Source organism: Labrus mixtus, chromosome 23 (assembly GCF_963584025.1).
Source record: "Labrus mixtus chromosome 23, fLabMix1.1, whole genome shotgun sequence".
Lineage (NCBI taxonomy): Eukaryota > Metazoa > Chordata > Actinopteri > Labriformes > Labridae > Labrus > Labrus mixtus.
The window spans coordinates 3,502,243-3,518,772 of record NC_083634.1 but is presented as its reverse complement, the minus strand read 5'-3'; the positions used below and the strand labels follow the sequence as shown (position 1 = coordinate 3,518,772).

The 16,530-nt window shown below is 40.0% G+C and overlaps 1 protein-coding gene across 6 annotated transcripts in view; it reads right to left on the bottom strand.

Annotated features, from left to right (window-relative positions):
* The window catches only part of nrxn2b (neurexin 2b), a 702,861-nt gene that overhangs the window by 574,277 nt on the left and 112,054 nt on the right, over positions 1-16,530 (bottom strand). The window lies entirely within an intron of this gene.

The following is a 16,530-nucleotide window of genomic DNA, read 5'->3' as shown; positions in this document are numbered from 1 at the left end:
AGGTGTTGTACCTGTGATAAAGGCAGAGTAATGTAGGACTGTTAACACATCTTTGTAAAGTGAAAGACTGTGAATTTCCTGTAACCTTGGTGGGACTTTGCTGTCTGAAAGCACTCCAGACAGTCGCCACTGGCTTCTTATCATAACAAGGGGGAAATCATTGTGGTTCACCAAGCTTCAGTAAAATGTTAAAAACCTTTCACTACACAAATCATCTGCCCAATTAAGCCCATTTGGAGATAAGATAGGTAGCTTTGATCAGGAGTCGTTTGGAGGACATGGTCGCAGTGAGCCTTTTTTTTATTGTTAGGAGAGGAATTACAAACTGTGCAGCGTCGGCTGTGAAAGGTCGCGACCTGGAACATGCCGAGAGATATCTCTCTTTCTACTCAGAGAGCTGTGACAATGTATTATAAGGCTTCAGACTTAGATTAAGTTTCATTTTTATTATTGCTAGTAGTAGTAGTAGTAGTAGTAGTAGTAGTAGTAGTGGTAATGTCTTCACTCAAAGACTGACAATACACATTCTCAGATACAGTTCATGCAGTGCAGTGCTCTAATATTGTACTTGAGCGCTCTCTCTCCATCATCAGTCTGTCGGTCTGTCGGACGCGTAATGTCCCGTTAATTAAACTGACCCGATGATCATAATAAAGAAAAATGTACATCATGTGATAAATCTACCTTTAAAGAGAAGTTACTACAGAGGTGGACTTCCTCCTTTTTCTTCATAGTTTGAGTTATCCTCCTGTATTTAAAATCATATACAGGCCTTCTTCTAAATATCCAGGGTTTGAGGGTTGAGGGTCCCGGTCCTGACTGTAGGAGCTGCAGGTGTGCTCGTCGTGGTGTCATCTGTGGAGTGTGGTTGCTCGTGCATATGAAGCACGGATTATGTATGATGGGAGGAATTAGCTTTAATTGTCAAATATGAATGAAAATGTCCGTAGAGTGGGAGTTTAACACCTTCTTTTAGAAAGAACAGTGAGGTGTAGTCTGTAAGATATGTTACAGGGACTTTTGAAGAGGAGGGACTATAAAATGTTTTTTTTTAATGCAACAAATCTCATGTCTTATTTTAAAAACAGACACAAAGATTTAAGAATAAGTAAAAAAAAAAAAAAAACATTACTGCAGGGGGCTCCTGAGGCTCATCGACAGCAGCCGCCATGTTGGAAATGCTGTCTCAGTCTAACTTTCAGTCAACCTAACTACAGACTGAGAGCCAGGATGTAAACATGTTTATTTATGCTGTAAAAACGGCTTTTTTGCCTGTGTTGTGTATGTGACTTCCAGTGTTCCTGGAGCCAGCCTCTAGTGGACGCTCGACGAACTGCAGCATTCAATTAGCTATGTTATTTTTAATGATCAGTTACAGCCATGATTTTCACAATTAGTGTAAATAAAATGTTTGTTTTTGTTTTCTTCCTGGTAAAGTATTAAGGTAAATTATTAATGCAAACATTATCAGGGGTATTCTTTTTTTTATGAGTTTTTTACGTTAATTTGCTTCTCATTTAGAAAAAGAAAAACTATTAGAAACTATATTTATTTTGCTTCTTATTTCATAGTTGAGTGTTTAAATGAGTCATTAGCTGTCTATCAGTGAACAGTATCAAATGGTACCTACTGCACTTCTCTTTTGTTATTGAAATGTAAAGCCTAAGAGTCACTGAATTTGAATGTCAGCCTCTTTCTGTCGACATTGCTGTTGGCAAATATTAACACAGTTCACGACCTCGGGTCAATTATGGACACGCAGAAAGCATTAAATGTACATCCAGTGGCATGTAAATTAGGGAGATAAATCCTTCAACCTTTACAATGTCTCATTATTTAAATGACATACAGCGAGGGAATACAAGAGGTGAGCTAGAAGTAAGGTTTTTAAAGAGAGTGAATATCTACTAATTAGCTCTACAACTGAAACACTCTGAGGGCAAAGACAGAGGGTGGCACCACCAGGGAGGTGGAGACCATAGTTATGATGTAATCTCACCTAATGTGTGGTTGGAAGATGTCACACATAGAAGTGGAATCTTTTGACTTTTGTCTCCCTGTGGGATAACATCTGCTTACATCTGGAATATGTCAGGGTGTAATGTTATACAGAAATGTGTGACCATTAAGAGCTGAACTTGATAACTGAGGAAGTCAAGAGAACCCAGGAATATCTGTCTCTGCACACAGAGCAGTTCAAAGACTGGAGGCACAGGACAGGACGGTAGAGGGGTTGAGATTTATCATTTCTACGATGCATCGCGATGTGGATGTTGAAGTGATAATTGTGAAAATGCCGCAGACATGAATGTAACAGCTTATGCCAAAGTCTTAACAAAAGACACACATGTGAACGTGGTCACTGTCTTTACAATCATCACACCCCTTTTTTGTTTCAACAATAAAAGACTCCTCTTGCTTTATTGAATGTATCACTTATTGAGAATCTTTGCCACGTGGAAAATGAGTTTACTGTGAATCATTTTGACACAGGTCTACTTCAGCTGAATGCTAAAATGATCCTGTTTACTTTTATAGCCCAAAAAGAGGCTACAATTAGCTTGACTTGTTAGTCATAATTATTAATTATTATTAGGCTGAAGCCACAGACTTGCTGAAGCTCTCGCCGCTGCACTACCTGGATGTAAACAAGCGCAGTGAACGTTTAGCATCTCGTAGGAGCCGCACAGTTTGGCAGTATTTGGAGCTAAAAAACTGAGATAAAGTTCAATGTAAGCTGAGTCATGTTAAACTGGTATACCGTACAGAGCGATGTGTGACCACATTAAGCATGAGCATGTGGATGTTAACCTGCAGGGGGAGCTGGGGAAGGTTGGGGGTGCTATTGCTGCTAACGCTAGCAACATTAAGCAAACAAATTACATAATTTACCTGAAGACAATGTTGAATAAAGTGTGCTCAAGTTTGATTGTTCTAAGTCTCTTCTTGCTAGTCTGTTCTGGAAAACACAATTATTTTGTTTTGGGTTCTTTTGTCTAATCTTTTGGTATTTGCAGGTGATTTAATGCTACAAATGTTACATCAACATCCTATATGACTGGGGCACTGGTGGTGCAGTGGTGCAGTGGTTAGTGTGCGCGTCCCATATATGGAGGTTATGGTCCTCAAAGCGGGCGGCACAGGTTGGAATCCAGCCTGTGGCTCCTTTCTCACATGTTGATCCCCACTCTCTCTCTCTCTTCCTGATTTCTGTCTCTATCCACTGTCCTATCTCTCCAATAAAAGCCCAAAAGCCCAAAAATAAATCTTAAAAAAAAAAAAAACATCCTATATGACTAATCATGCTGCACATTATGGTTATTCAACAGCCGTGTATATATGAGTCTATCGTTGGGGGGAGGGTGGAATGAACCTATCAAATGTAAAAAGGTCCATCCTTGCTATCTAGGGAACTAAATCAAGCTGAAAGGAACCAGTTGTGTTCTCCAGATTTGTTCTGGGTATCCACAACAAAACAATATGAGTGCTGAAAGGCATGACCGAAACATCCTCGCACCAAAGACGACTTCAAGGAGCTGTTTCTAGGCGCCGGTTTGACTCAGTTGGCCTCGCCTCTGTTCTCTACCGTTTCAAATCCCTACATATCTTAATAATGTTCCTCCAAATCCCCTTATTCAATTATGGCTGCCTCTAATACATGTGTCAACATGTTCCATTAGTCCGTCCTCCTATCCCAAAGAGATTAGCTCTCCCTTCTTTCTTTTTATTTACTAAATGCAGAAATATCATTTCCCCAGGACAGAGGGGAGAGGAGCTGTGAAAGAGAGAGAGAGTGATTATTTTCCTTCATTACATTTCATTCTAGTCAGCCAGCCAAAGCTAGCTTCCCTTTCTCTCCCCCCCCCCCCTCCCCACTCTGAAAAGACTATTAAATATGCACCCGAAAATTTACTTATTCAGCTTTCAATTCTGCTGCGTTCTACATTTTAATGCTTGCAGAACATTAGCGAGAGTGTGCTTTCCACGGCGTGAGTTTAACTCTTGGTTCTCTGAAGTCGTCGCCTGAAATTCTTTTTTCTTTTTTTTTTTTTTTTTTTTAAATCACAGAGCATTCATGAGCTTTATGCAATCGAACAATGCCAACACTGTGGAAATAAGATAGGAAGTAAGGCTGCTTCATCTCTATAAGTGCGGATGACTGCATGTGTGTCATAGAACAGGCTGATTAATTCTATGAGTGAGTGATCCCTTTGAAGTTCCTCGTGGTAATTGTTGGGGAGTTTCTGGTTCCCTCGAGGGGTTTTATAGAAGCTTCTGTATTGTTGAAGTGAGTAGGAGAGTATAGAGACAATGTGTAGGCAGTGACTAGATTAGACATTACGGTACATGCATGCTGCTGCAGTTCCCTGGGCCCATGATGTCAGTCGTGCAGAGACAGAGCAGCAGAAAGGACTGGTCATTATCATTCTACTCCTGTTACACTCATCTCCTGATGGGCTTCATCTCTCAACACCCCCCCCCCCCCCCCCCTCCCCCTCCCTCTCTCCCTTCCTTCCCTGTCGCCTTCTCTATTTCCACATATCCCTGTCTTTATCTGTTTCCCCTCGCCGCCTGATTCTGTGTCTCTTGGGAGTAGATGGGGACACGGGGACGGAAATGTCCAGAAACAGAGAGATAGATAGAAAGAGGAAGATGAAGAGCACAAGATGGAAACAGACAGAAACGGTCAGAGCGGTGCAGGGAGGAAGAGAAAAGGGAACAGAAGGGTTACGCTCATGTTGGATTCCAAAGGCTTTTGTGATCATTGGCCTATTTTGATTTGAATGTGACAGCGCTACACCTGGAGTCAGCCAATACGCAGTGAGACACTGTTAAGGCGGGTTCAGACCAAAAGGGATCAAAGTGTTTGCCCCACATTTCTCTTGTGGGTTTCTGTGTGTTCAGATCAAAAGCAGAGCGAAAATCTGTCTCACCAGACATACTGGCAAACTAACAAACCATCATATTTTGGTTCAATACATCCCTCCAAGGAATGTGGATCAGTCGCTGCTGAGGAGCAAAATGTTCGTCCCTTTTTAGTGAGTCTCAGTTTCACTTTTAATAATAGGTCACACAGTCTGCACTCCTGTTTGCTACAGTGGTACGATTTTGTGGAAAGTTTTCTGAACTAACATTATGATGCAGATTCTGTGAGAGAAATAAAAATGAATGCAAGGTGACAAGGAAGCAACTTAAAAAAAATGTGTTTACTCCAAATGCATAATTTATGATGCACAAGAGTAGGTAAGGGGAATCTAAACACTGATTGGCTTTTGTGACAGCGTAGAGCAAGATTGGTTGCTCAGTCGAAATAATTTAATTCAGTCAAAGACCAAAAGATCTGAACTTTGTGTCCTGTCACGTCATTCCCGATATAGGCTCAAATTAGCATCTTGCCATTGATTTCAAAGTAATTTTGTCACTTGCTTTAGGTCTGAACATGTCTATATGTTGCTAACAAAGGTTGTCAAAATGCTTTTGATGAGTTTGATTCTTTGTGATATCACGTTTGTAACGATACAATAACTGTTTTTTTTTTTAAATCACATTTAGTATCAAAATGTACCGAAGCATTAAAAGCCGAGCCTTTCTGCAATTTAGACCGTGAGATGAACTTTTCTTACAATTGAGGCTAATTAAAAACAATAAAATAACCAATATTTGGTATCCCATTTTTTTTATCAGGTATCGATACTATTTTCTTTAGCTAGTATTTTATCCAAAAGGTCAAAGTTCAGATATCATGACAACCCTACTGCTCTCATATTGTCTCTCATTATTCTCTAATTGCTCACTCTCCCTTAAGTTCTTTACCAATGTATTTTTCATGTGATCCATTTTACTCCCCATGCAAATGCAAACAACCTTACCCTCCTTTACTTTCATCCTCCTCCCTCAGTACTCCCTCCATTCTCTGCTCCTCCATCCTCCCTCCTTCCATTACATTTGCTCCGTCTCCCTCTCCTGCCCCCGGTGACCTTAATTACAACATGTAAAAACCTGACCTGGATCCAATTTCCAGTCTCTGACCACACAGCCCTAAGATTAATGCCCCATGAGCCAAATTCAATTAAGCTCCCTTCTAAATAAGGACTACAAATGTTTTTTTTTTTAAAAGGAGATAGAACAATAGGGTCACCCCACTGAATCTTGGGTAGAAAAGCACTGGGGTTAAGGTTCAGACAATTAAAGAAAAAGGGGAGCGAGGGCCTCAGCTACCTATGAACAATGGCTGATTTCAGTCTACTGCACTGAGCCTCAGCCTGTGTCGCCCAAACTAACTCGAGCCATCAATAGGATCAAATTTAAATATGTTTGGTTTCCTTGGTAACACTGACTCATTGCCTCAAGTATCCTCTTTTTAGAAATATATAGTTGTTGTTTTTGATTATGGGGGCGTATACAGGTTTAATAACATAATAATAAGATTTATTTATAGGGCTTTTTGTGCCTTTTTTTATTACACAAAATTACACATGCTTATCCTTTGACAGGCAGAGGGAAGATAACATATTTTACTGGGAAATACATTCCCCATGTCACCGTCTTCAGGGTTTTCTCCCTCCCGTTTCTGTGGTCCAACCTTTGACTGAGTGACCTTAATTACTTTTTTAAGTGTTATTTTTAAGTGTTCATTTTGCTGATCAATACATCAATGCATCTTTTGGACGGATTACTTTTCTAAGTTATTGTTTTTTTGGTGCAATGCTTCTGTTCCACTTTTAGTGGGGTTGGTAAGTCACTCTTCTCACATAGCTTTTGACTCCAGTTAATGGTTTGTGGTGTTTCACTTTCGTTGGGGCACAGACTCTGACCTGACACACACACATTGGAGAGAAAGTTTGAAAGTCGGCAATGGCTTCATCTGTTGCTCTACAGCACATTAAAGCTTCACAAATAGGACGGGATTAAGCTGGAAATAGGTGTTAGTTAGAAATACGGATTTTCACCAAAATAAACTTGGTTATGTTGTTTTTGATTATGGGGGCGTATACAGGTTTAATAACATAATAATAAGATTTATTTATAGGGCTTTTTGTGCCTTGTGAAAGGATTCACAGGTTGGATTTGAACCTGGGGCGCGCACTAACCACTGCACCACCAGCGCCCTAGGTTTAATAAGGTTTATCCAATATGTACAACGTATTCCCAAGATTAGAATACTAATTTGTAATTATATACAATATTAGATTTACAAGAGTAAATTGCTGAATTGCTGACGTCAGGGGCAGTGATCAAGAAGTCATGTCCAGCTTCATGTCTATGTTTTCTACTTCTACGTAAAATTAGAATAACGGTTGGAAGGACCTTCACTAGTTTGCAACTTCAGATGAAAGTTAGTTTTTGAACATGACTTCAGGGGTCGTTAAACTAAAGCTTAGTCAGGGTCCACACACACACCGCCTGTAGCTGTATGTTTTCCACCGATAGTGATACAGCACACAATGTGTCGTACTGCGACAATCTGTGTTTCCATAACGAATGAGTATTCATGAGTCAACCCACACTGTTTACATCCCGCTCCTAAGTACTGCCTTCAGCCAGACATATTCAAGTCAAGGTGGAGTGATTGGATCGGAAGGGACAGAGAGGACAATGGAGAAGTTGTCATTTCAAATTACTATATTTAACTTTCAGACGTTTGCTGCAGCTACAAACACGAGTAATTTGACGTTTTTTACACTCCCACGCCTCTTTTCTGCCAATTCATCAACCACACAGGAGCATTTCTGTTTCGGATTGAGTTTTGTGATCGGCCAAGGTAGTGTGTGGTCTTCAAAAAAATAAAAAAAATAAAAAAAATCTCCTGTAATGAGATCATTTGTTGTTGTGTGTTTGTGTGTGTCTGTTCTGCAGGAGAGAAAAAAGTGGGAGTTTGCTGTGTGTGTATGATGTGACCTGTCACTTTCTCTAAGTGAGGCTGCCAATAATGAGGCGTGACTAGCCTGGGAAATACAATGCAGGCCTCCAATCAATCTCTGGGGGTGAGGGAAAGAGGTGGGGGGGACCAGGGGGGACCGGGACTGTCACACACCTCACACTCTGTCATTCGCATCACCCAAGGGACCGAGTGAAGGTCAGACAGGGTAGCCTCAGTCCAGCCCTGTCAATCAGTGTTAGATTCATGATTGTGATTACGCCATTAACAAGGATTGAGTCATACATTGTTGACCTTAAATATGGATCCTGATATTTCTATAACTGTTTGACCAACTATCGGGCCAAGATTCTGACTTTCTATGTGTGTTATGCAGTCATTCTGCAACATCTTTACAGGGCATCAAAGCTACATGTTCTGTTTTTTTTCATGTATTTATTTTGGTCTTTGTTTTTGGACAAGGAGAATCTGAAGCTGTGCTGATAATAACGCAGCAGCAGTGATAATGTGGAGCCACAGAGGCCCCTTATAGCCCTGGATCTCCTCATCCCCAGGCTTTTCTCTTTAAGGCGCTGAACACTGTGTGCAGCACATTCAGGCTGCTGTAGAGCTCCTTCCATTTGAGCCCGCTTGCTGTGTCAGGAGGAATCGCTGCCTGTGTGAGGACTTCTGTCATCCCGGCCTAACGTCTCTGCAGCAGCCGCGCAGGCTTCAAGCAAGACAGGCCAACATACACAGGTTGATGAACAGGGCAGACTGGGTCACTGGAAAATTACACATGCTTATCCTTTGACAGGCAGAGGGAAGATAACATATTTTACTGGGAAATACATTCCCCATGTCACCGTCTTCAGGGTTTTCTCCCTCCCGTTTCTGTGGTCCAACCTTTGACTGAGTGACCTTAATTACTTTTTTAAGTGTTATTTTTAAGTGTTCATTTTGCTGATCAATACATCAATGCATCTTTTGGACGGATTACTTTTCTAAGTTATTGTTTTTTTGGTGCAATGCTTCTGTTCCACTTTTAGTGGGGTTGGTAAGTCACTCTTCTCACATAGCTTTTGACTCCAGTTAATGGTTTGTGGTGTTTCACTTTCGTTGGGGCACAGACTCTGACCTGACACACACACATTGGAGAGAAAGTTTGAAAGTCGGCAATGGCTTCATCTGTTGCTCTACAGCACATTAAAGCTTCACAAATAGGACGGGATTAAGCTGGAAATAGGTGTTAGTTAGAAATACGGATTTTCACCAAAATAAACTTGGTTATGATGCCTGGTTTTGCTCCTATGGAGTGTCATCAAACCTCACATTTTTGATGTGTTGCATGAGAAAAGTCAAACCTTTCAATATGAATTATGTAATATATTTTTTTAAATGCTTGTTGTAATGCCTCATTAACATATTATTTTGCACCAACACCAATTTTTCAAAGATTTCAGATTAGTTGAATATTGTTTGAACAGGCAGGTTGGTTTCCCTTCACCATGGAGCCATGATCTTTGTCTAGTTTGCATAAGTATTCTGGATTTCATCGCATTTGGGCTCTGAATTTAATTTTTTGTTTTTGTTTTAATGCCATTGATCCCAAAAGGAAACGGGACGTCTTAACCTCTGTAAAAGCACTCAAGATTGAGGGGTAGAGGAACGATGGGGGTCTAAAGGGAGAAATTAGATGCTGCCTTAGATTACTATGGTAGACAGGAAAGAATGATTTTACTCATTAATCATCGCAATCAAGAACTTAATTTGAATTTTAAAAAGTACACGCTCAGCATTAGATCTTTTTTCTTGTCTTGTGTTTCTTGCACTTTACCAATATCATACCAATACCAATATGATTCATTCTGCATTCTGCACTTTCTCCTCTCTCTTTTTTCTTGAAATCAAATATGATCTTTTTGATGTGATACTGCTCTGTTGCTCATTAAGTAGACACATACTGTGGATCCATCTTTTTACTTGAGCATGTAAAGCCATGACTCACTAGTGAAAACTTTGAGTGTGAATATTTCGTGTACCTCTGCACATGCTAAGTCCTGTTCAGCGTTGGTGTGAGAGCGTCACAGTTTGGAAAAGGTTTGGAGAGGTTTTGATCTCAGCTGATTTTAAAAGGGGGAGTGAGTGAAAACTCTGCTTTCAAATGTTTAACAAAAATAATTACATGTTTAAAGATATATCTAAAACCCTCTCAACTTTAGCAAGTTTATCGGTGGTCATTTGTCAAATACTGACTCCTCAGAGCCAGCACCAAAAGCAAATTGATGTGGTTGTCAGGATCTTTAACCAACTTTAAATTAAAGAAATACATTTATTTTTGTAACGTGGTTTACTTCTTACTAAAGTTTAAAAGATGAGGAGGGCTGTGATCTGCTTACCAAACATAAGACCAGGACTGGTGTTAAATAGAAATGAAATGATGCATCAATGACACAGTTCAATACACCCAATAAGAAGAATAGCAACTCTTTGTTCTTTGTGTTGAGCTCCACTGCTCTCCTCAGTGTCTTTAAATAGCTCTGCCAAACACAGCAGCCCATGGAGTCCATAAACTGGCCTCAGTGAGCTCAGACAGAGATGGCTATCTTGACCTGGACCTAGTCTATTACATTCGAGGTTAGATACAGATCAGGCAGGATATTCCCTTCATTTTGCCGCCAGTATCTCCAAGGAGATCTACATTAAAGCTGCCAAGAGGCAATCTCCCAGGGCCTGGTTAATTTGATTCCCAGTATGCATCAGGCTGGCCTCTCTAAAAAGAGGAGGTGGTGGCAGCAGTAGTAACGAGGGGTTTAATTCACATAGGAACCAAATGGTCCGTGGGCTAAAGTATCAGCCATTCCAAAGCCGAGGGGCTGGAAATGGAGGAAAGTTAGAGCTATTAACTTTCATGTTATTTCTATTATAAGGAACAACAGTTTTATTTATTTAAAGGCACCTTAATTAGACTGTTAGAGTGGAAACACCTACAGGGGGGTAGAGAAACACGACTATTCTTTGGAGTTCGCCGGGCAAAGGAAAGTATGTGCAACATTGTACACATAAATAAGGAATCCAGTCTATCCTGTGTAAATGTCTCTCTGAGGTAAGACTGTCTACAATGAGGGAGAAGCTTGAGTCCCGCTGGCTGTGATGTTGTCTGAGTCGTGTTTACATGGACGGGACGGCCGGCTCCTCCCCTTGTTTATAAAAGCTGATTGTGAAATGTCATGTAAGTGTTTTTAGATCACGGTCATTCCATGTAAATTTACATGCAATGGGAAGCTAAGAGCGCTACCATTAGCCTGCTAGCATAACAATGCCGCTCGAGACAAGAACAATCGTGTCAGCCGCTTGCACTTAGTGCTTAATTATGGTGATTTCCAATTTGGTAACTCCTTTGTGCTAACATGCGGGGAGAGGGGTTGGAGGTGTGTCGCTGGTGGAGAGCGGAGGCTTAGGAATAGAGGAGGTGTCGCCAATCAGCAGTTTGTTTTGGTTTCATGTTGTTGCTCAAGGGCGACATCTACTGGATCAAAGAGACAATGAATTCATATGGACAATATTTTTGATAGTAGTAGATAAATATATCAAAGATAATAACTGAATGCTGCGAACAATAGAGGACAACTGATGTGTAATCTTATTAAGTCAATTTCACAGATATTCAAAATATCCTGAAGTATGAACATCCCCATGGGACTGATCAATGTTCCTGTATAATACTGGGGACTTTCTGAAACCATAAGGGCTCACTCAACAGCATGATATGTTTAGAGTTTTAAAAGCAATGTTCAAGCTCCAGAAGTTTCCATAATATTTGGGAAAAATACAAATCTACATTAATACTCAACAAATAAATCCCAAGCTGTAAAGAGGAATCTAATTAGAATCAGAAGATCAAGGTCAAACTTTCCCGTTTGACCGCTTTTGTGAATGTTGTGTAAAAATATTTGTGGGAATTGTTCCTTCAAGGTAAATCCCATCACTACTGGGGATGTACCACTTCATTTGGTCAAGGTCAGTGGTGTATTGCCTTCAGGATAACCTTGCAATAGCTTTGTTGTTTTGGTTTGTTTGTTTTTGTTGGTTTCTTTTCTTTATCCCAATAGTTCCCCAAAATAGTTAACTTATATTCTACTGCTGGAAAAACAGATCTCCTGTATGGTCTAAAATCTGGACGATCTGGATGAACCAATTAAAAGTAGTGCAATGAAACACAAATTTCAGTGTTTTTGTTCTGGCATCAACCTAACAGAAACGGATATATCTTTCTTTTTAAAACAAGACATTTTGACTTTTTACTTTAAAATGGAAGAAACTTAGAAATGGAAAAGATGTAAGGTGATGTTAATCCAAGATCGCCTTCAATCAATCTAACTAGCCAATGGTTAAATATAGTCTTTTGCTCTCTTAGCCTGGGAACAAACGTGTGGTGTTGGCAGTAGCATCACAGACGGGCAGATAGAGATCAGCAGAGACTGAAGCCTGGGGTTTGTCCTTCCTGCAGCTGTGAAGGACAGCCTTGGGTTTGAGAGGAGACCGACATTGATTTTCTTGGCCTGGTTATGTGACGGCTGAGGCACCTGCCTCTGATCGTTAACATTGGAAATCTTTTCTATTATTGAAAACATGACTACCTTGACACACACAGACACATATATGAGTGCTCAAACACACACACACACACACACACACACACACACACACACACACACAGACACATACATGAATGCTCACACACATACACACACTCACACAGATTTTTAAGAACGATGCCCGGGAAGCTGAAAGGTGACTAAATCCTCTGATGAAAATTGCCTAACCCGCTAACATGTTTCACATTCCTGCCTTTCCCAAATGGGTTTATTGATTTTTTTTTTTCCTTTTAAGATGCTTTTTGGATCTGTTTAGTGGAAGAAAAACACTTAATTCTGGCTACAGGGTGATCTATATAAATGGCTGTCTAGGCACTGTTGGATGAAACCTGCATAATCAGCTACTTTACTTTGTACTCTGATAACGTGGAATCCATCCCTCAGGTTGTTTCTTCTTTCATTTTTTTTTCTTTTGTAGCCGTTATGGAAGGAACAGGGTTTGGCCCTGGTAAGGAATATTTTAAACATAGAAAATATATTTATAAAGGTATCACTATGTTAGAGGTTATATGTTATTCTACCTTTGACCAGAACTATATTTTAGAGCTCAACTGAACGTCTTTTGAATTCTATTTTTGGACAAAGGCAAATGATGATGGGAGTGGGATATGGTCATAGACTGTATAAAATATGGACGTAGTCTCGATGACATCAACGATTGGATTCTGAAGAGGCGTAATGAAGCCGGACGATGGCACCAGAAATATTGGAATTCCAATCCCCCTTACATTTGTTGTTACTAGAAACTAGGGGTGTAACGGTACACAAAAATTTTGGTTCGGTACGGTTCCAAGTTTTGAAGCTTCGGTTCGGTACAGTAAAGGGACCTGATGCAACACTTTTTTTCTTTATTAGGAACATTTAGAATTTCCCTTTTACACATTGGGCTAAGTGCAGCATCAACAGTTCAGCTTTGTACACCTGCTCAGGTTACTTTTTAATAACATTTTAAATTAAACATTGTAAAAAAAAATAAAAAATAAACTTATGCTGCATCCTTCAACCAAAAGAGTCTCCAATAAATAAAATATATGAATTAAATAAAGTATTTTAGAATGAAATGAAGTAATTAATATAGCCTATATGTAAAAAACTATTTATTTTAAATTACAGTGACACCTTTTAGTTTATGAAGGAAACAGTTTTTTGAATGCCCTTTGAGCACATAATAAACCTAATCACATCTGGGACAGTATAGTTTCATCGCAGAACTATTCATATTTCCCTCTGTCGATATAAGAACTTCAACGGCATTTGTTGTGGCTTTGGCCCGTTCAGAATTACTAGCAAAAGTCTGTCTGTTAGGGAGGGAGGGTGTTCATTCTATCGTGCTGCAGGTTATGCTCCCACACAGACATGTCTCCCCTTTCACGCAGCAGCGCTGTTGGAGCGGGATCATCGCTGAAACTGAAAACGAAAGAGTAAGAGAGTAAAGAGTAAGTCCGTATAAAGAACTCCATCCCGGTTATATGCAACTGTCCAAACCGACAGGGCTCGAGGAACTAGCAATCAGTTTATGTTTGAACTTTTTTACAATTTACTAACTAAAAGTTGTGTCCCATACCAGCGGCCGCAGCCTTCACCCTGAGGTGTGCTTCCACTTTGCGGTCCGTGTGGGAACACAGATTAAAGCACTTCTGTTACGCACGTACTCGGATCGGTCCACGTGGGGACCGGACCGAAGGCCCTGTACCGAAACGGTCCGGTCCGAGTATGTGTACCTTTACACCCCTACTAGAAACAGGCAAAGATTTTTTGTTTGTTGGTTTTAATTTGTAAAGGGACCATGTACAATATTAAACATTGCCATTCAATGCACTGAGTTAGCTAAAAGCTAGTTTACATCTGCAGTCCCTCGACCTGCAAACAGCTACAAGGCTCAAATTATGTAAAATTATGAACAACTCTTTGTCTTAATATAATCAATCTCCTGTTCAGTGTGAACCTATAAAGAAACCAGCTATTGATACCAGAATATTCTTTGAACCAGGTTATTAACATGTTAATTCTGTTAAATCTTATTATGGGGCCTATTAGGGATTCCTTTGCTTCAGCAGGCAGCCTCAAGTGGACACTTGAGGAACTGCATTTATTTTAAATTTCTATATTGGCTTCATGTGTTCACACTGAAGGTTGCCACTTGACATTGTACTTTATATAACCTCCAAAAAGAATTATACATTAGAGCTCAATGGAACTTCTTTGGCATATTTGTCATCTTGGTTTTATTATTAATTTCATTGACATGGTAGTTTTAAGGAAAATCAGACACATCAGGAAGTGGGGTACATCCAATGACAAGCTCATTAAAGCAGTTCAGCTATGCGTGGCATAGACTCCATTGTTTATGTGCCACTCATTTTCCATCTCCACTTCCACAACGCCACCCCTTATCTTTATCAGAAATGTTTCTTTTTTATTTATTCAACTATTTTTCAGCCACCTTTCGAATTTTAAACCCTGTTGCTTGCATGCGAGACGAATCAAATTGGGAATACACAGTGATGTCCCAAACACAGTGGTCTAGAGCCGGGGTGTCTGATGTTCAGATCAGGGCGTCTCTCAGGGGAGATGATGGAGCTGCATTGATGCTCTAACGTCAGATTTCCAATTCTTCTATTATCTTGGTGTGTGTGCTCATCTAGAGGCCGGAGCAAACAGTCCGTCCAGTTTGAGATGGACTACAGACAGGGATCAGAGTTAAATGGCAGCAGGTTGTGGGGGGATTGTCTATGGAGGCAGAGGGGAGGCTGCATAGAGATGAAGGGATTATGGGTATGATTCATCCGTTGGTAGCAGAGAATGTCATATAGACTGCATTTGTGTTGGACCATCTCGAAGCAACGACACAGCCTGCTCGATGATTCAGTGGTTAAAAAGAAAGTTTTGTGTTTGGAGAGAAAACATTTTACACAAGTACAGAATGGACTTTTAAAAGGTTTGCGGGCAATGAGCTATCTAAATTTTGAATCAATTTTAAAATCAGAGACTTTCTTAATGAAATAAACTTACTGTACATCAATGATGTAAAGTTCATCTCTCAGGTGCCACTGCCTCTCTAACATTAGAACTGAAAGCATGAACTTCATTAAAGGATGGAGCTGATTTATACTTTAGCTATAAATCATTCGACTCTACAACTGACTTTGATTCTGCTGCAGCGTTCATCTCCTCACTTTACAGCCTTAATTGAGGCCTTATCTCAGTTTGACCTCCAACAAGAATTAAAAAAAAGAGCACAAATGCTGTAATGATGAAATATTAACTCTCCTCTAAATGTTTCCTCTAATTTTCCCGGAGCAAAAATCCATGAAATGGACGCTGAGATCTGATGGTTTTTTTTGTTTAATGCTTGTTCTTAAACCATGTATGTGGAAAGGTTACAGATGGCAGAACTGGGATCTATAGTAGTCAGAAAGCTTCTACTTTCTGAATTTGCTTTTTCCTGATGTGCTGCACGTCTGAAAATGACTGACAGCTTGAGATTAACCATTCGAACGGAGTGAAGACGAGGGTGTAGGATGGTGGAAGACAGGAAGCTCTCATCACACCAGTAAAGGTCAGAACATTCATGGCTGCTGCATTTTGTTCACTTCCTTTCTCTCTTGTGAACTTTCCCCTAACAGCTTTTTTTTTTCTTCCTTTGGACAGCCCTCACTGGGAGGCCAGAAGCAAATAAATGTCAGAGAATGAGGAGAACATAACCTTGAGGGCTGGTAAATAGTCAGGCTGGTGCTTTGCTGTATAGTTAAAAATTCCTTTCAGCTGCCGGAGTACACAAAATTACATCTTATTTTCACATGGAGACCTTTAGCTTCGGATTTAACACCAACAAAAAATATATAAGTAAATGCAGAAAAAGTCAGAAGATGTGAATAAAGTTTGAGAGATAGATAGAAGTGTCGTGTTTAACAGCTGTGGTGTAAGATGTGCACAGAATAGCATCACAGTTATCATCCAGTGTTCATAGCATCTTGAAAACAACACATAGTCACATTCAAAAAAAAGAAGTCT